Source organism: Octopus bimaculoides, chromosome 6 (assembly GCF_046866305.1).
Source record: "Octopus bimaculoides isolate indiv1 chromosome 6, ASM4686630v1, whole genome shotgun sequence".
Lineage (NCBI taxonomy): Eukaryota > Metazoa > Mollusca > Cephalopoda > Octopoda > Octopodidae > Octopus > Octopus bimaculoides.
The window spans coordinates 15845745-15868244 of record NC_142933.1 but is presented as its reverse complement, the minus strand read 5'-3'; the positions used below and the strand labels follow the sequence as shown (position 1 = coordinate 15868244).

The 22500-nt window shown below is 32.6% G+C and overlaps 1 long non-coding RNA gene across 1 annotated transcript in view; it reads left to right on the top strand.

Moving 5' to 3' along the window:
- LOC106869046 (uncharacterized) overlaps nucleotides 1-22500 on the top strand; it is a 106595-nt gene that overhangs the window by 72635 nt on the left and 11460 nt on the right. Inside the window, exons 2-3 of the long non-coding RNA XR_008264459.2 lie at nucleotides 16293-16398; nucleotides 17343-17383. This is a non-coding gene — a long non-coding RNA (uncharacterized LOC106869046). The remainder of the gene's footprint in view (nucleotides 1-16292; nucleotides 16399-17342; nucleotides 17384-22500) is intronic.

Sequence of the window (22500 nt, the reverse complement as noted above, 5' to 3'; positions counted from 1 at the left end):
TCTCCAGATCCCTTTCTTTTCTTCCTAAGAGTCTTTTGTGGTGAGTCTGCGGTACTTTCCTTCCTCTTTACCACCGTATACTGTTCTTTCATTTTTTCCTCCTCTACGGTTAAACCCCCTTCTTCTTGATGTTCCTTCTCGCACGTATGGTTTTGATGCATGTGCCTGGTGTACACTTATCAGGCAGGTAGTCATGATGGGTATACTGGGTTTCGTATATTTTACCCCAGTGTCACTCTGATGACATGCACTGCTCTCTCACTCAATAATGATAAAGGAAAGATAAAATACAGGTATGAGAAGAGGGGTAAGAAGATAAAAATAATAACAACAGCAACAATAATAATCAGTAAAAAATGGGCAACTGGTTGGCCCTGGGACCAGAGTTGTTCAAGACCAGTGGGTCAAAAGATTTGGGGTATGTCATGCACGAATACCTGCACAGCTCAACACCTTATGAAATACCGACCAAGTAACACCAGAGTGGTCGACAATGCGTAGGGCAGTGCTGTGCTCGAAAAACATTGAAAAATGCAATACGGTAGAGAATTTAGGGACAATACACTGCTTGTCACTTATATCGAAATTATCAACAGGAACAGTCTCAGAGTCAATGTATAGACATTCACACACATATATATATATACACACACATACATATACATATATATATATATATATATATACACATAGAAACACACACACACACACACACATATATATATATGTGTGCGTGTGTGTGTGTGTCCGTGTGTAGGTGTGTGTGAGTGCGTGTGTGTTTGCATACATATATTCACATTCATATGCGTATTCACATATACACATGTATAATAAAGAATGAAAGAATATATATGTTGGTGTTATCTAACTTGATGAATAGTTACAATCGTTTCAATAACAAGTGGAAATGTTTCATCAATTTACATAATCATTTTACGTATAAAATTATGTTAATTCATATAATAATCTATTGATGATGTTACTATTAGCCACGTTGTAAGATGAATTAAATTTGCAATAGCGAAGTATCCACTATTTCCATCAAATATAGTGAGAAATATTAGACTGCATAACACTAGGAAAATGAAGTAAATAGCAAGTCTTCGCATTATAGAGACCATCTTTCAGTAGACAGAAATGAAGTTAAGGAACATAACAGATTACTCTCCTGATCTGTTAGAAAAACCGCCAGTTAATTGTATACAAATGTGCAGGAGGCGAAGCAAATTAGACATAAACCAGATTTCAGATACATCAATTTATTTATTGCTCCAAATTTGGAAATACCATTTAAGGGAAGAATCGCAGTTTAAATAAGCATTAGTATATAGGAGTGATTTGGAAGGAACAATTATGAATAAAGGAAGCACCACGGTTGGGCTTAGAATGAAAGCAGAGAATAAAATTATGCACACCTCAGTAATCAAGCCTAGTTAATATTGAGTCATCTACAGTTTAATTGATATTAAATTAGATTCATTAAGTTTTTAAAATGGATACACTAGTTATGAAATGAACGATTGGTTGGTTTCACAAGAAATAATTCAATTGAAAGGTGACAGAATTAATAGGGCAAGAACACAACAATTAATATTATGTGAAATTAAGTTAGCATGGTGTACTGACTGAAATATTCGCCTGGATTTCATTAATCATTACTTTCTTGTATATAAATATATACATATACATATTTATACACACACACTGATAAACACACACATACACACACACACACACATACATATATATATGTATATATATATGTATATATATATATATATATATATATATATATATATATATATATATATATATATATATATATATATATATGTATATATATATATATATATGTATACATATATATATATGTATATATATATATATATATATATATATATATATATATATATATACATGTCTATCTTTATATGCATACATGCTTACACACAGACACATATACAGTAACGGTAGGGCTCAAGCTTGTCTGCAGGCATATGCCTAAATCGAAGAAAAGAATTATGTTTGTATGCGCATGTTTTTGTGTAACTGTGTATGTATTTATTGAATAATACAGTTATAGAATGTCATGTAGAATACATGAAGATTCTGATTATCGCTCTACGTCGTTTGCTGGTCTTGTCGCCATCATTAATAAACGCAAAAACAATACAATACACCACCGGTGAGAAGAAAACAATCTCTTCTCAACAGAAGATACAAGGGAAACAGGTTTTTACAGCTTGATTGCCCGGACCCGGCAATAACACTATTCTATAATGTTTGTAATAGCTTTAAAGTAATGCATTAATGGATGTATTATAAAACACCACGAACATTTTTAAATAAGCAAATATATACAAGAGAATGAAGAATTGGTTACACTCGTTTTGTATCTGGATTTGTGTATTCATGTATATATATATATATATATATATATATATATATATATATATATATATATATATATATATATATATATATATATATACATGCATATGTATATACATGCATATATATATACATGCATATAGATGCATATATATATATATATATATACATGCATATGTACATATCCATACGCGTGTATGTTTGCGTGCGTGTGCGTGTGCGTGTATATGTGTATACATATAGACTGATAGAGATAGGAAGATAGATAAATAATTAAAAAGATAGATGTAAATACACACACACACACACGCACACACACACACACACACACACACACACAGCTATTACAGGTTTCACATATAGTTTGCAGGCACACGGTACTTAGCTATGCAAGTATGAAATACTATAAAGTATACAAAATGTTTTTATAAGTCTATGCCACGTTCTACAGCATCTGCAGTGATACTTACATAATATTCTGAAGGTTACTTCTACAGATATCCCAAAGAAATCATAACCAGTATGGCATATACACTCATTACCCATGTTTGTCACCGATCTCGTTGTTAGTTTACATCTGACGTCGCGATACGAAACGTTGTCGCAAAAAAAACATTGCTAGCTATAAGTTCTATAGAATATCTGCAGAAATAACCAAACAAAAATAATTACAGGTTTAATATAATCGGCGTTGTTTGTTTTTGCTGAAGTAGACTTCTGGATGGAGTTGCCATTTTTTGTGTCTCGTTTCATCATATGCTCTCGGCCTGTATTTCATATAAAACAATGTACAAACCATCTTTAATTATCTCCTCTTATACACCCCAGAGATCATTGACGAAGTTTGGCAGATTATTGAAAATTGCTGCGTCATTGACACATATGTCATTACTATATTGGGTCCGTATTCTAGATGTAGAAATGCAGCTTTTGTTACTATGTGATGCTGTTCAATTTGTCCAGTGTCATTTACAAAATTGAAACCTGGAATTTCCAGAATCCTCTAAATGTATATCCCTGCATAGCATTCACATCTGACTCCGTTAGCACGCCGAAATACCGCTTGAGATCTTTCATCCGAAACTTAAGCTCAATTTAAATGGCTATGTGTAGCTGTTGGAGAATTTTAACAAACTTTGGCTGAGGGTGGTTGCTGCGAGCCGGCCATAGATCTGGCAGCAGATTTCCTGGCCCTACTTCCGGAAACAGCCAGAAGTGGCTTTCGGCTATTTCCTATGACCACATCAGCTTCAATTTCTGGCCTCCTAATTACGCCAATCAGTTGCGAAAGACACCAACTGCTCTGCCTACAACCCCACGGTAGAGCAAAGTGTCAAATTTAGCCCATACATATCAAGAGTGTATATATTGACTGTAGGTACTTAGTTTTACGCATATATGATCGATTTTGTGTCGGGGGAATAAAAAAGAACTATAAAGATGCAAGAATTTCGGCGGTAGGAAACCTTTTGCTCTATTAAGAAGAATTTCGATAGTATACTTAAATATTTTCAGCTTCTTTGCTGAAACTACGAACATTTTAAAGTTTTCTAAGACTTTTGCAGTTTCTATTTATTTATCTTCCTGATTTTATTCATTCCCATTATAGGAATTATCATTATTTCTTTACCTTTGATATTCTGTTGAAATATTTTTAATATTTAGCATTTGTTTGCTTTTTGAATTATGTTGAAAAAGATTTAGTGTGTTTAACTATAGCTAGCCCAATGTTCACAGCCTGAAGATAACACTTCTCAAGAATTTCGGTTGATGAGCTTTGTTGACACAGAAAACGAAACATCGAAATTGCAATACCCTAAAGGCAAAATATTGGCTTGAATAATATTTTAAAATATTTAAAGCGCATAAAGACAAATAGAAAGACAAATTCACTTGCATTTATATACAAGTATGTCTATAAAAACATATACACATTGATATACATTTGTGTGAGTGTGTGTGCGCGTAGAAAATATGATTGCAGATGCTCTTCAGCATGGTTTATCTTTTAGACGTTGTCTTATGTAAGACTAAGAAACAGTACGTGAAGAAATCTCAGCACGGGAAAAATTCTGCAATAATCTTTATTCGTTATTGTTTTAGTGGAAAGTAAAGTAGAAAAAGTTTTCTAGTGGAAAATTGATTTTTGGCGTTCGAGAGCTAAACATATTACCAGTTGGTGTTGCAGTTATAAATTCATGACCTTCTCCAGTTTAAAAAAAGAACTGGAGAAATTTATATATACATTTCTTGCATGCTTGTTGAATTGAATCATATAACACCTTTCCATGACTAGCAATGTATATGTGCATATGTACATACAGGCGCTCAACTCTCTCACACTTACACACACGTACATAGATCCAATACGCACAAACATGTATAGCCTTTATGTAGATTTATAAAATAAATGATATAGCATTTTGTGAGTGTTGCACAAAAGCGGCAGTCATATTTCTCTCAATGCAATTACTACGGTTCCAGTACACTTTATCAGTTTATATCATTTTATACGCATGAATAACACTGACCCACATGATCACTCATGCATTCTGACGCTGATATATATACCCTCACCTAATATGGTAGTATATTCAGATACACAGAAATGCGGTTGCGTGTCATTGTCTGTGTACATATATCATAGTGCGGGTTTTTGTGTGTGCCTGTAACTGTTTATGTGTATGTATGTAATCTGTGAAGCAGTGAACAAGGACAGAAATTATTATGACGTGCAACAATCATATTAACTATCTAAAAATTCACAACATTTCCTAAATTAACTAGCGCTTTTGTATTATTATTCTCTCATATGAAGTACTATAAAGATACATTGCGCTCTGCACCGTATTCATATAAACATTACAAACAAAACTTGACCGGTTCCCACAAGCTTTAAATTTACGCCAAATGTATTGAACGGATTAACGATGCCGAGAAAAGTTCTCTGGCAAACAGTACAGAGAATAAATAGCAGCACAAACATTGCCTGAAATTTCTTCAATTTAATCTTATTTCATTTTTCCGCTAAACAATAGAAATCATACGCTATTTAATTAAAATGGCATTAAACCAATCTATTTTTCTATTAAAATCATTAAAAGGTCCATTTAACAATTTACTTCCAGAAACCTATGTAAAAATTACATAGACTTTTCGCAATTTAATTCAAATATGTACACACATATACGTATGTGCACGTTTGCGTGTGTGCGTGTAGTTATACGTGAGTGTGCATATGTGTGTATATGTGTGTGTATATGTGTATGTATATATATATATATATATATATATATATATATATATATATATATATATATATATATATATATATATATATATATATATATATATATATATATATATATGTGTGTGTGTGTGTGTGTGTGTGTGTGTGTGCGAATGCATATATATATGTATATATAAATGTATGTATATACATATATATATATATATATATATATATATATATATATATATATATATATATGTATATTTGTATCCAAATACATATAATGAAATACATATATTTATGTATCTAAATGAATGTATATATATATATATATGTATATATATATATATATATATATATATATATATATATATATATATATTATATATATATATATATATATATATATATATTGGTTAGTTTTTCATTGTTTTTTTTCTTTTTGTTTTTGCCTTTGTGAGTTACAAGTGATGTGGGATTCTCAGCTTTTTTAGCTGCTAATTCTGAACTCCGGTATATGGTGAAGCAAATATTTGCTGATCCCTTAATTATGTTTTATAAATAAATATATATATATATATATATATATATATATATATATATATATATATATATATATATATATATGAGTGTATGTGTGTGTTCCTCTGTATGTGTGAGTCTGTGTCTGTGTGTAGAAATAGTGTGTACAAATAAACATTTGTTGAGATCTCCACGTAGATTATCATGATCTAATCTGTATCCAGTATAGTTGCTAAGTCATTTAAATGGTGAGTAGTAGTTATTAGCTGGTGAACAAATGTAGTGCGTTTCACAATGATAGCTATTTAGAGCACAGTAGTAGGTGTTCCGAGTGGTTTTAGATACTCAAGAATAACGCATCCTCAGCAAAAAACTTTATTGCCTTAATTTACTAATTATGTATGTATGTATGTATGTATGTATGTATGTATGTATGTATGTAAGTATGTATGTATGCATGTATATATGTCATTATTCAGTTTATTTCAAGATTTTTACTGTTCCAGTGATGGATCGGATTTGTAGTGTTTGAATTAGGTTTTCAGAGGCCTATTTTCTCAAGATTAGTATTTAGGCATTTTATTTACGTATCCCAGGGCCCCAATAAGTACAGGAAAACAACTGAACTTGTAATCAGGTTAGAGTAACTGCACATGTCTCAATAGTTCAGCGTAGGTTCTCTTTTCTGCACTGATTTTTAGCAGTATGTTAACATTTGCTGGGCAGCTAATTTCCACGACTGTGCACAATGTCCCTTTTCTATCCTAAATCATGATATCAGGTGTGTTGTGCTCCCATTTTATTGAGGTTTTCACTGGTAGATTCCACCAGTATTCTTTTTTATTCTTATTGTGATTTTTATCATAGCTATGAGTGTATGCATAACTGTGTAAATAAAGAAGAGCATTAGGATTTAAACCGAGTATGTAGTTTCACAGTAGTAGTAAAGGGGTTTGAACACGTGTCAGAGGTTTGTGATAGGGGATAATAATTACAGGATTTTGTTCGATCCATCAGAAAAAAATATCTATACTACTGAAACGAGAATGTCATATATAAGTCTACAGGTTAAAACAAATAATGTAAGATCATCAACATTGAAGTATGATGTTGAAATGGATACATAAAAAACAAAACAAATAAGAAAATTGAGAAATACAAGGACCTAGCCACGTATTGATTTTGTGAAAGACAAATATGGCAATTATACTTGTGGTAATTGGCGCACTTGAAACAACATCGAAACTGCTTGCGTAAGTTGCTGAAAAATATTTGAATTCTTTCATACATTGCAAACCCTGGGAAACGCGCAATCCTGAATTGAGTAAGGTTCCTAAGACAGATACTTGAAAGCTGAGATGTGTCACGAAACCTCACGACAACGTTACTGCGAACTAATATATCACACAATAGTTTTAACAGCGTTTAAGATGACGACAATGGTGATGAGAATGCAGATGATGTGATATACAACGATCACGGTGATGGCCATGATCAGGATGATGATGCGCTGACGATAATTACGTTATTCAGGCTGTTGACGCTGATGCTGCCGATGACGATATTGACAACAACACTGATGGTGAATGCGACGATGGAGGTCATAATGATTATAGATTCTATGATGCTACACATAATAAAAAAAGTGTGAGGTATACAGCATTCTGCTAAATTCGTCATAATGCTGAACGTAATTTTGAAACAGAAAGTTATAATACAATTCTGTTGTAATAAAATTTTCTACAGTCTATCTCCCGTTGAAAATTACAAGGATATACAACGAAATAAAAAGCAAAAACGGGAAAACGAACAAGAGGTCCGAAACATAATGAAATTTTTTAAAATGGCAAGATGGAAGAAACAAAAAGCAAAACAGATTTTATAAACCTTGTGGTCATTGCTGTTACTTACTCTGGTATTGATCAAGTTTTGTTATATAACAAAGTGGTAGTTTCGCTTCAATTGTTTGGTGGTGATTATTGCACTTGAACTTATGGAAGGTTAAAGAGTTTCAGCACATAGCAATTTTTAAGATGGCCAATATGAAAAGTTTGTGACAGAAACGTGAAAAAGGAAACAATGTAAAATATCGCAAAAAAAAAAAAGATTCTAATAGATAACATAATAAATGTGTGAAATTATATAATAAATATAAAATCGTATCGAACAGTTCAAACTTACACAAGCACATGCACACAAACACATGTGTAGCAATATTTCGTGTGACATAGTTGTATGCATTTATATGCAGGCATATATATATATATATATATATATATATATATATATATATATATATATATATATATATATATATATATATATATATATATATATATATATATATATATATATATATATATATATACATATATATATATATATATATATATATATATATATATATATATATATATATATATATACATATGTGCGTGTGTGTCAGTGTGTGTATGCGTATGTGTATACATGCACATACACTCAAACACATTCATTTGTATTTGTGCTTGCGTCTGTGTGCTCATATATTCAGTGGCATATATGAATAAAATATTTTATATTATTTTAGATTTATTGATTTGTATCTCGTGGCATACATACATGCATGTATATATATATACATATATACGCGCGCACGCACGCACACATACACACACACACACATACACACACACACACACACAGGCACACACACACACACACATATATATATATACAAATATATATTCACACACACCTATATATATATGTATAAATGTATACAGATATATTGAGACATGCGTATGCATACAAGCATACGTCCGAATATATATACATACAAACATATGGGCATATATTTCTATGTCTACACATGTACATGTATTTATATGTATACGTATGCATAAAGTTATTACTGTGTCTACATAATTGCATTCACAAATCGTTGTACAAGGGGCGCTTACAGATATACAATAACAGCATAAACATACATGTGCATACAGAAAGACAATTAGATTGCAACGAATGAATGGCATTTGTTATTTAGTAAATATTTATAAAATTATTTAGAAATATAATTGTTTCCTTTTTGCTGCAAGAAAATTATACTTAATTAATTTCATTTCCTCTTTCGTCCGTATCGACTAAATTTTTACAAATTTGGAAATAACATTAGCTCTCTTGCGGTCAAAGTTGACCATCATTCTAAAGACGACAGAATATTGCATAGTCGATTTCTGGTGAATGGCTTGTATAATGAAACATCATTATATAAATTACTATTGCCTGACAGAATTTCAATTAGATTAACTCGCAGATATATACGCACACACACATAAACACAATCACACACACACACATACACGCACATATACACATACACATATAAGACCAGTTCTCTGTCTGTCTCTCTCTCTTTCTCTCTTTCTCTCTCTCTCTCTCTCTCTCTCTCTCCTTAGCTATATCTCTATGCGTGTGCCTGATACGTGGGGTGCATCCGTGTGTGTGTATGTATAAGTGTATTTACAACAAATACCATCATACATACACAAAAATATAGATATTACATACACACATATATATATATATATATATAGATAGATGCTGCACATTCATATATCTATGAAGATGAATATATACACATGAATATATTTATGCGTGTGTATATAAGCAAATTCATATACGTCAATAAGTGAATATATCTCTATCCAGAGACACAGGAACGCGCAAATACACACATCCATAATTATTGCGTACGAGCTTTAGCGTGACAATGAACAAAACAAAGTGTCGTGTGCATGTGTATGTATGTAAGCATGTATGTATGTATGTGCGTATTTGTGTATACATGTATATATCTATCTCTTCGCCCACCACTTTATCAATTTTGGTAAATATACATGTATATATGTATGTATACACCCTCATACACTGTATGGATGTATGAATGCATTTTTGTGAGTGGTTCGTGTATATACGTGCACACACTTTTGTTTGTTTTTTGAGGATGTATAGTAGTTTGATAATTTGTAGTTTAATGGAGAGTTTGCATGTCTCAGTGCTCCTTTCTCTGTGTGTGTATATATATATATATATATATATATATATATATATATATATATATATATATTTATATATATATATATATATATATATATATATATATATATATATATATTTATATATATATATATATATATATATATATATATATATATATATATATATATATATTTATATATATATATATATATATATATATATATATATATATATATATATATACACGTCTGGTGAGAATTGGGGTTTGTGTGTATGTGTGTATGGTGTATGTAAGTATATATTTGTATATGCGTTACATAGGTATTTAGGCATATTTGCATACATATATATGAATGCATTTCGGATTTAAATCATTTTGCCATTCCATACTTTGGTAAAGCGTATTCACTTCTATTTCCTCGGTGATTATAATATTCCCTTCATAGACATTGCAATGCGTGCTGTCTGCTTACTGTATGTCTTTGTTTGTAAATATTCATATGGTGATCTTGATATGAAACCACCTGCAAAGTACGATTCTTGTAATTGCTGCATATTTGAGGACCATTATAAGCCTGTCTCTATCAGTCAGTCTGTCTATCCCTCTCTCTCTCTCTCTCTCTCTCTCTCTCTCTCTCTCTCTCTCTCTCTCTCTCTCTCTCTCTCTCTCTCTCTTTCCCTCTCCCTCTTTATCTCTCTCTCCCTCTTTATCTCTCTCTCCCTCTTTATCTCTCTCTGTATATGTATCATCATAAATATATTCATGTATTTATGTGTGCGTGAGTCGAAGTATTTGACAGCGTGTATATATAGCACGTGCATGTACGGTCATGTATGCACGGTCGTGAGACGGCGTACCTGTTGAATGTATTTGCATTTACATACAATTGCGGTTCAAATTCAGGAACATGATGTGACCAGTGTGATAACAAATTTGTATATTTTAATACTTCAAAGTTTGACCCCCACTTTGCTTAAGTATCATGGATGTTTCTCCTTGATCAGGTGGTATAATTGCTTCAACGAGTAAATATTACAGTGAAAAAGAAAAGAAAAGAAAATTGTATATATATATATATATATATATATATATATATATATATATATATATATATATATATATGTATATATCAGCTAGCCACTTGCACTTTTCTCTGCAAAACAGAGGTAGTTTATCCTGTTCATGCTATATCATTAGCGTTATCCTGCGTTTGAGAATTTAAAACCACTTCTTTAACTTTCTAAGGCATCTCAGCGCTTCTAAAAAGCAAATTTCGTTTGTTTATTTACGTTTGTCGTAATTTGAATTTATAAATATATATATATATATATATATATATATATATATATATGTGAGTGTGTGTGTGTGTGTGTGCGTGTGTGTGCGTGTGTGTGGGTATGTGTGTGTGTGTGGGGGGGGGGAATGTCAAGGTAGGAAATGCGAAAATAATTTTATAAAAAAACATTTCAGTACCGGTTTCAGTCATTGAGACTTTTTCAACCGTAAGTAAGGAAAACAATTAGAGTTTAGAAAAGTTAAAAGAAAAATGTTTTTAAAGAATATTTGCATAGCATTCAAATACTGCCTGTATCTTTCTCTCTAGTTTACTCTTGTTGGTTCGAGGTCGTGTGAATTATTGGTTAGAAGAAGAAGAAGAAGAAGAAGAAGAAGAAGAAGAAGAAGAAGAAGAAGAAGAAGAAGAAGAAGAAGAACAATGCGGGAGTGTCATGATAGTAGCATATTAAATGATCAAGTGCCCTGAATGTGACCCGTTGTGGATGGTAGAAGTGATTGAATTCTTGAGACATCTCTTGAATATTTTGTTTATAAAATTTGCGCAGGCGTCATTCTAAACAGCAATAGTGGTAAAGTTAGAGAGGAAAGAGACGAAGAAGTAGAAGAAGAAAGAGAAGGGAGAATAAGAAGGAATGTAGTTAGTATGATAGTAGTAGGATCTTAAATGGTCAACTGACCTAAAAGTGTGGCTCGTTATGGATTATAGCACTGATTGTGACTGTTTTTTAATAAATTCCTTGGGAATCTCTTGCGTGTATCATTTTTTAAAAATATTTGCGCGTGTGTTTGCATCATTCTAAGACCGCGGTGGATATGTCGTTTGTTGTAGACGCGTTCAAAAAGGTTCTGTGTTTTGTAATAATGACAGTCTCTTTACCAATTCGTTGGCTACAGGATCTATCGCCTCTGAAATGGTCGAGGGTAAAAATTCCGAAGCTTGGATTTTTGTTATTGGCGCAAATGTCTATGTGTTGGCTGAATGCTATTTTTCTGTTTTGGAGAATTTTGATCTAGGATCTGTGCAGAGCCATTCTTTTACGTAAACTGTTTTTTTGTTTGGCCTATGTATTGCTCTTGACAGCCAGAGCAGGTTAGTGCGTATATCAGGCGTCCGAAGCACTTGTGAAGTTGATTTTCTCTCTGAGACGTTGTCCCTGTTTGAAGGAGAACTCTGATACCTCAATTAAATTGATGCATATTCCACAGTTGGGTTTCCGCAATTTTTTTACTAACGGCTTCTCTGTTGTTGTTGAGCGTATTCGGGCTTGTGTTAGATGACTTTTCATAGAGTTGGGTTGTCTCTTGCTTTTTATGATGGTGTGTGTTCGGAGGATTAAGTTCATTCTGTGCTCCTTTTTTTTAGCAGGGGACTGGTTTGAAGGATGGTGCCGAATGCTTCATTGTTAAGAGGGTTGTGTGTGGAGATGTACGGCAGGGCTTTTGGTTGTAAATCCTTCTTTAATTTCAGATGTCTGAGTTCCTGGATGTTGCGTTGAAGGGCACGTTGAAAGCATGTCAGTTAGTGAAGGTTGGTAGTTCCTGGTGATGAGTATATCCTTCAGTTCATGTAGTCTTGTGTCTCTGGCGTTTGCATTGGAAAATATAGTACATATCATTTTTGCTAGGTTGAAGGGGATATTCATTCTGGTGTGTCTGGGGTGGCATGAGTTGAGCGGTAGATATTGCTTGGAGTCCGTGGGCTTATAGTATATATCTGTTTCTATTACGTTGTTAGATTTCTTAATGAGGATGTCAATGAAGGGAAGTTGATGATGGCTATATTCCATCGTGAACTGAATGTTTACGTCAAGTCCATTTATAAGTGCTTGGAATTCTTCAAGTCTCTCTATATTTTCATGCCAGCGAATGAAATAGTCATCTAGGTGTCTCTTCCAGTTATTCTCTATGTAGAGGGAGTATGGGCTGCCGTATTTTTCTAGAACCTTACTCATATTATTTGCACGAAAAAGATGTAGTTTATATGTAAAGGAGCAAAAATCCACTCTACATCATATTTTACATGATGAGTAAAATTTACGCTTTATGGAAATATATTGCGATGAATAAAACGTTGCTTACTTCTTACTCAGCCTGATATATATATATTTGTGCGTGTCTGTGCCTGTGTTTGTCCCCCACCCCCATCATTGCTTAACTTAGTGGTTCCGTAATGAGACCGATAGAATAATTACTAAGCTTATAAAGAATAAGTATTGGGGTCGATTTCTTCGAATAAAGCCTGTTAAGTCGGTGCTTCAGCATCGGTGTTCTCAAATGACAGAAACGCGTCATTGTTAAATAAAATAATAAAATAATGTGTGTGTATGTGTGTGTGCGTGTATGTGAGCGTCTGTGTATCTGTGCTTGTGCGAGTGTGTGTGAGTGTGTGAGACTGTGAGCCTTTGTGTGTGAATCCTATAGTGTTGCGTCTCATGCAAGTGTCTCATTCCGAATTCCCGACCATTTTCTCTGGATTATTAAGCTCTCAGTTACTGAGTTTCTTTTAATTATGGGAACCTTTAGAAGGAATACATTTCTAATTAGTTTTCATGATAAAGAAAATCTTTGTTTCACACTATTGAATTTATTTACTCATAAACTTCAGCTATTTAATTCCAGTGGTCCTTAATTGCCCTTGTGGTTGTAGCTGATATGTTGTTAAATACAATGTTGCTTTTGTCATCAAATGTTAAGATACCAAATAAATTCTAATTATGAAGTAGAGTGGATTTTTGCTCCTTAACATATAAGCTGCATCTTTTTCGTGCAAATACCATTAACGGATTTACAGCTAACTTGCCTTGGCATTAAGTGTGCAATTCTTTCACGTATACAGTTACATTCATTCATCTGTTGAATATACTACTATTTATTTTCTGTTACCTAGGTTTTTGTTATATTCTCTACATTAACTTTTCCAGATTTTTTGTGTTCCAAATGCATAACATTATGTTGAGGAAGTAACTGTTGTTATTTCTACCGGATTTCTTTAAAAAAATCAATGATACTGCTATTAATTGCTTTGAAGAATATTTATCAAAAACAGGGTTTCCCGCTACGTTACTGATACAAGATTTTATGTAGCACCTTATTCTTAGTTTTAAGATATTCTAAATTATTATTTAGAATAACATAAAACTAAGATCGGTTCTACATCCTTGTATTTATTAAAAACACTTCTTACTCTAAGATTTGTTATACTAAGCCGTAGCAAAATTTTCACATCTCTTTTGAGTGAGCAATATGAGCATTAATCCTATGTACGTGGCGGGAGATTAGAACACGATTTTACATTATAAATTTTCAATTCGATTTAATGTTGCATAATATTTCATCATGCTTTGTAAGTTCGTTAACAGTTATTCAAAACATATGAATATCCCAATCACACACATTTGAATGCTACTATTGAAGCGTTAAGGAATGTCCCCTTTAACAAAATTTGTTTGAAAAGAATTATTTATAGAGTGAATTTACAATCAATTGATGTCATGGAAATACCGTATGCTGTATACATTTATACATTCTCAAATCACGGTAAACTTGAGTAACCGGTTGATTTGCGTACAAGCGCTCATGTAATTCTAGCTCATTGTAAAATTGCATATAGTATCTAAAACACGGGGGTGAAAAGAATGGTAAAGATAAATGAAGAATCGTACAAAATCGAAATCATACAAAGGCAGCAATATTTATTGCTAGTTATATGAAATATGGAAGCATAATCTTCTGTGTTTGCCAGTCAATATATTTTTATAAAACGGAAGAATCCAAATTTTTGTACTGTTTGCATAAATAATATTAAAATTGCAATCTTTGAAATAAATTCTTGTGTCAGACATTTCTAGTATAAATCGTTTGACGATCTAATTTCCGGAGTTATATTTGTGAAACCTACGCATATGATTAGTCAGGCAGTGGAAGACTTATAAATATAACTTCACGCGCAGAGTTGATATTACTGAAGCAGTCCACTACACGTAATATTCCTGTTTATGCAGGATTTCCGGGTTGAGCACTAAAATATTTAGAATTTAATGAGGCGGACTATTAAAAGTAAAATGAGAATGTGTTACGACATTATGAAAGAACACATTTAAGTTTAGAGATTTCAATATCGTTTGACACTGAAACATTCATTTACAATGAAATGCTTTTAGACTTATATAATCTTTAAACTCTTCATGTGAAATTTAGAATTTAAAATCTACTGTCTCTGACCTGTAAAAGGCATCTAAACTACTCTTTCAAATAAAAAACGCTAACTTATAATTCAACATTTAAATACACAAATCATTGAAATTGACAAATCATTGATATTTTCTAATTATACTAAGAGAACTTGGGATGCAGCATGGGAGATTTACACACGTTAAAAGATCCATAATTTAAGTCTGTGTGTCGTAAAATTATATTTCTTTCTATTCCAAAGAATATACTTCTCTTTGTATGCATGTGCGTGAATGTGTGTGTGTGTGTGTGTGTATGTGTGTGTGTGTGTGTGAGTGTGTGTGTGTGTGTGTTCGTGCGTGTGTGCACGCGCGTGTGTATGTATATCAGATATTCTGTAAATTGCAAATTGACAAAATGTCAAACTCTACTGCATTCATATAGCAATAAATTAGCCATACAATTTCTTAGATCGAATGTAGTTCATTTCTTCTGTAACATATTTCAGTATCGTCTGGTATTTAAATAAGTAATTCTAAAACTTTATTTACATTCTTAGAAAAAAAAATTTAATATTTAAATGATGTTTCATTTTATCCTAAACGGTCCACATATATTGTAGCAATTATATTATTCTGACTCTTTCTAATTGCTGTTTAGCTAACACGCCACATTCTCAGCCAGTGCAGGTTTATGACCCATTGCCCCCACGAAATAGTTAGCTTTACTGAATGATTAAAACCAAGACCTTTCACGTGAAAGAATCGTAAGTATCTATACATGTTTATATCCTCGATATATTTTAAAACCAAAACACTTCAAGATGTTAGTATTAAACTTGTCATGATATTGCAGAATTCATCATTTAATGCCTCGTTCACTATTTTTAAAAACACTTTAAGACGACAGACAAATTCTGTCCCTGGGTGTTTGATACATTCTGCTTTTTTATCGATCTAATTTCATTAAAAAATAAAGCTTGGATTGATTCTGCTATGAACGTATCAAAAGTGAAAGATAATAAAGATACAAAACCGTAAAAAATATATCGTTACTCTCATTGTCCTGAAATATATTATATGGCATAAAAGTGGATACACAGTACACATTAATGTTACAAATGATGGAAAGGATTTAACTCCATTGTTCCAGGTGTTACGGAATGAAAGACAAAGTGCACTGTTCACAGAACTTCAAGGAACAATGGAACGAATAAACGGAAGTGTAATTTCTTGATCAATTTTACGGGATACTCCATGTGTTGCTGAAGAAGTTTCAACGTTTTCACCTGAATAGCTGCATTTACCTTTATGATATGTTCCATAGACTTAGCTTTGTTTCCGTAATAATTAGGTTCTGAATAGAAACCCAAAGTATTATTGAAACAAAATATATATATATATATATATGGAATCCGTTGTTACAAGAATGAAAAATTGTGAAAGAAACAAACATTAAATAAATTCTTATATACTGATATGATCGAAGTGATGCTTTTTAGTCACTGCAACCATATTTCGCAATTTACCATAAAAAAATGCTGAGTGAAACTGTTTTCCTCCTATTTCAACACACCATAATCATGTTTTATAAATGTCATTTCACGTTAGGTTTGTTCATTTCAGTGCAATACTTTTAATGAATCCCATTTAATTATCTTAGGAAAGTAAGTATACAATTGATGATGCAATGCTTTATTTCTATTTTCAGTGCAATACATTTAATGAATACCATTCAGTTATCTTAAGAAAGTAAGTATACCATTGATGTGACAGTGTTTTCTTTCTATTTTGAAAGTAAAGTATTTGAATATTACAATCATTTCTTTTGTCTCTAGGGTGCGTTGTATTCGTAATTCAAAGGCGATTGACAATTTCGAAATATACACAGATTGAAGATTATATATTATCAACGATTGCAAAGTTTATAGTTATCCTATAAACATTACCAGCTGATACTTACCATGTCTTGCATACTTACCAGCTCACATCAGTAACCCCATATTCCATCTATTCTGTAAGAGTTATTAAATATAGTTATCCTAACGAAGCATATATGTGACAGATTCCTCTTTCCTGGAGAAGAAATATATAAGATTATGGACAAGTCTGTGTTCATTCCCAATATTTATGTCTATATCTGTATATCGCTTGCATGGAATTTGGGAAAGATTTCCCGCTAAGCAAAAGACTAAATGTAGCAAGCATCCAAATGAAATTTAGAGGCTAAAATATTATGGCTACAAACGAAAACATAGATAGACGTAAACGCAGCATCAATATAATGAATTTGAACTTGCAATGCATAATAACGAAACTAATATTATTAAAGTTAACTAAAGCATTTTTTTCACTGCTCTGCGCCTTAATTTAGTAGAAACGTTTTGAAAGTAGAAATAAAATATCTTAGAAATGAATCCAAGCGAACTATATGAAAAGAAAATAATTGGATTCAGTTCTCTTTTACAAATTTTCAAGGTGAATATATATTTGTTAAGGGAATTTTTCTGTTTCTATGCAACAAATGAACCTTTCGTATATTCCTATGCAACAAAAGCAATAGCAAACTTAAGTAAAATTAAATTCATGCTTCAGCGGAAAAGAATCATGATGGATTTCCCGTTCAGCTTACCACTTTCTAAATTAGACACAAATTGGTCTTGCTAATTGCCAATTTGTCGGAAATTCGAACGAGATTCCATCCTGCGTTTCGTCTTTATTTTGTACGATACTATTTTGACATGGATTTTTTCATTTCTTCTTTACGTTTTTTTACATTTTGTTTTATTTGCTTCTGTTTTGTGATGGACAAAAAGAGAAAATGAAAATGAAAGTATAATTTTGGAGTGTTTGCATCAGAATAACACTTGTTTTTTACAGCATGTAATCATTATTTAGTGTTTCTAATAACTAGGGAATGTACCTTACTGCTTTCAAATTTTACAAAATTGCACTTTAAACAATGGTTAATAAAATAAAATGATAAAAGTATATTGAATATAATCAAGAAAAAAAAATTAGAAGCAAAATGGAAAACTAATTCCAACGTTCTAAGGCGTCACAGTTATTACAACACAAGTTTTTGAATAATCTTCATGAAACTTACATATAATTTTATATGTTTTTGCCCTTATAATATACCAGTTCTTTATCGAAGCAGTGTATTTCAAAAAAGAATGAAATTTATAGATCTGCTAGAATATAAGTTCAATGAACATGTGTTAATTTAATTGATGCTATAAAGACAATTCTATGTACAATTAACTTTATATTTCGTCTTTAGCCCAAATCGACGAATAGTATTTAAAAACATATTGAGTGAGTTATTACCATCTGTGTTGTGCTTCATATTCACACATGCAAAACACCTGCAATGAGAAACAAACAGCTAAAATACTTTCATAATATATCTATATTTTAATCTGTACAAAGCACAACGTTGTAATACCAAGTTCTAAAAACATCATTGAAATATAAGTCACTCACTGATACAGCAATTAGACAAATGAATAAAGCGTAATAGCATATAGTTACAACTGCAAAAACAAATCAACAAATCAGAATAATTTCTACCCTATATCGGTGGATTTTGTATCAAATCGAACAGAGCTTAAGTTTTGTTGATTTTTCTGCATTTTCCATGTTAATATCCATATATATTATATAGAATATAGATGAGTGTGCGTGCATGTGTTTGTATCAAAATATATCAATGATTATATATGCATGTATATGCATTGCATGAATGCATGTATATATATATATATATATATATATATATATATATATATATATATATATACATATATATATATGACGGTTTTTCGGTTCTCTGCGACTTGAAGTGTCGAAGGCTTTGAAAAGAAGCTCGAGTTATTCAAGTTTTAGATTACTGAATGGTGTGATACTGGAAATCGAAGATGGTTACTGCAAAGTAGGCTATTAATAGTCAAGGCGGAACACTTGGTGTTGTCAAAGAATATCAGCAGCCCAGATTTGTGGGTGTGTAGAAGTAAATGTGGTGAGTGTGTGAGCGTGGGTGCTGGCATCTGTGTGTATATGTACGCGCACACTCCCGTACTCACGCTAGCACAGACTCTCACACACAAACACACACACACACACACACGCACACAAACACACGCACACACACACACGCACACACACACACGCACACACACACACGAGATGTATAAATATGTGCATGTGGGTGCGGCATTGGCTTTGTATGTTTATCTCTGTATAGATGTGTACGTGTGTGCAATTGAGCTTGCTACATATGCATGCACACGTGAACGTGTATATGGTGCAAGTATAAGTGCGGCTGAGCGGTTGTCCTAGTGTGGTGAATTGTTTCTTATGCGTGCGGTCTTAATTTATGCTAGTTTAGTTGGTTCATGTCCCAAAGTGGAGCTTGTGACGTCGGACAATCTTTTTGTCAAAATTCTTAGTGCTTAGGCAGAAATTAAGTCCAAGTTCTAAGACAGAGATATCGTATGGCGACTGTTTTAGCTTAGGTAAATTTATTATCATCTTTATTTCTAATGTATTGGTTTAGCGTTTTCCTTAGCATTACTTACTTTAGAATTTTACTCGCTTGTTGGGGACTTTGGTCGAACACTTCACTTAAAGCATGGAATCTGTTAGGTGTCAAAACATGCTGTTGATAATTTCGTGAGGAGTCATAACTTCTACTCGTCTTTGTCGGAGTAACTCATTTCTGGTTGGGTGATAACAATTGTGTGACTTCTTTGGTTTTTGTTGGTATTTGAAACGCTTTCTGTTATGGAAAAGGAACACATTTATTGTTTTGAAGAAAGAATTGAAAATCACTTCGCATTTATGATTGATCAAAGTGAAACTTTTCTGGGGAGTTTCCAATGACCAGTTCGAAAAGCATATTCCAGGGCAAAAAGGCCACTATCATATGCGCAAACTTGGTGATTAGATATATGAACTTCTTGAACTGTAGGAATTATCTTTGTTGTGATTACAGCATTGTTATTTGTGCTATTAATTTCTGTAATACTAGTGAGTTCAAAATGCCATGAATATAAAAATCGCCGAAATAATTGGTCGACAAAACACGATGATTGTTTCTGGCGTGATGAAGGAGCGGTTTGCGGTGAGGACTGCATGTTAGAGATTCCGTGTGAAAAAAATGTTCGGTTGTATTGGAATTGCAGGAAAATTTTCGCTACGATTTTCAACCCAGCGTCAATAAGTTTATTACATAACATTTGTCCCGAAAGTAAAAACGACTTCTCATATTTCAAAGCAAATGTTCTCAACCAACATGTACGTTGCCCACTGGCTCTGAAGAACAAGAAATTAGCTTTTTTCAGCATCTTTTAGTTTTTCTTGTCCAAATTTCCATTTTATTTTTCCAAGTTCATCAAGGTGAAAGTTCATGTCTTAGCGGTTACGGTATTGTAAAGTCGTGAGTTCGACTCCTGGCATCGTACATCCTAGAATATGACAGATTGCTCTAATCAACTCCGCTGGCATAAATATATATTTATATACATACAGTAATCTATCACCATATCGTGGTTCACCTTTCGTTATTTATAATTAATTCAAGCTTACATCGATTCCTCCGAGTTGTTGTTTTGCACTTATAATAAAATAAATATATACAAATTATTAAAATAATCAAAAATGTACAGTACAGTAAAGGTTCTACTTCGTGGAGTTTCTCCTATCACGGAATGGTCTTGAAACGTTACCCCTGCGATATGGATTACCGTAGCCGATTTATTCGACAAAGAAGTTTTGAAGCGCGTAAACGAACCAGTCCGTATTGTTAGCTACTGAAACAAGTAAAAGATAAAAGATATATGTGTATGCTGATGTTGCTCAAACTTATTGCGTGTATCTCGGTGTTTCTAAATTTACGTCATCGTCACGTCTCTGTTTGACAAGATAGAAAATATAGGATGTACTAGAGGCGAGTAAAATTTGTGAAGGCCTTGTCTCACTAAGGCCGCAGTTTAAATCCAGAAGATGACTTGAATTATTTTCTGTAACAACTGTTAAAATAAATCTCAGAGAACAAACTTTGCCGGAACTAAGAAGTCTGGAAGCATTGTTCTATATCAATTAATAAAAAGCTATAACTGAGATTTAATAAAATCTATTTCCCGAAAATAATTTTCTGTTGGCTTCAAAACAATATTCACCCGTGGACCATTCTTGATCTCTAACAGAGAAGAACGTTGTAAAACACTGGCCAGACATTGTCCAAAATACTAGTAGATTCAAACATTATAAGCAATGTGAATGTAGACAGCTCTCAAACTGCAGATACAGAATGAGGAGTATAATGAGAGTAAATGTAATAAGGAAGCGTTTAACACATTGATCTGACTGGATTCGAACGAGAACTCTGATTTATATAATGAGAGTTTTGGTAATTGTAGTTCTTCAGTAATGATAATTGCTTGTTTATCTTCCACTGTTTTGTCAATAGTACATTATTAAATTTTGCAGACAGAGAGCATCGTTTTCAAATATTTTTCTATAAATATCGTTAAACGAAATAGTGTAACCGGCCTATTGTAGTTGCATGGAAGGTGAAGATGCATGGCTGAGAGGTTAGGATAGTTGACACACGATCGTAAGGTCATGAGTTCCATTCCTGGCAGCGTGCTATGTACTTGAGCAAGACACTATTTCACATTGCTCTAATCAGCTCTGCTGGTAAAGATGAGTTGTAATTGGAAGCCAAAGGGACCAGACATGTTTCTTTCTGCGTCACGCTGAATCTCCCTGAGGACTACGCTGGAATACGCATGACTCCGTAGTGTTCAGCTACGTCCACGTCGATCTTACGAACGGGCTGTTCCGTTCGTATTATTAACAGAAAC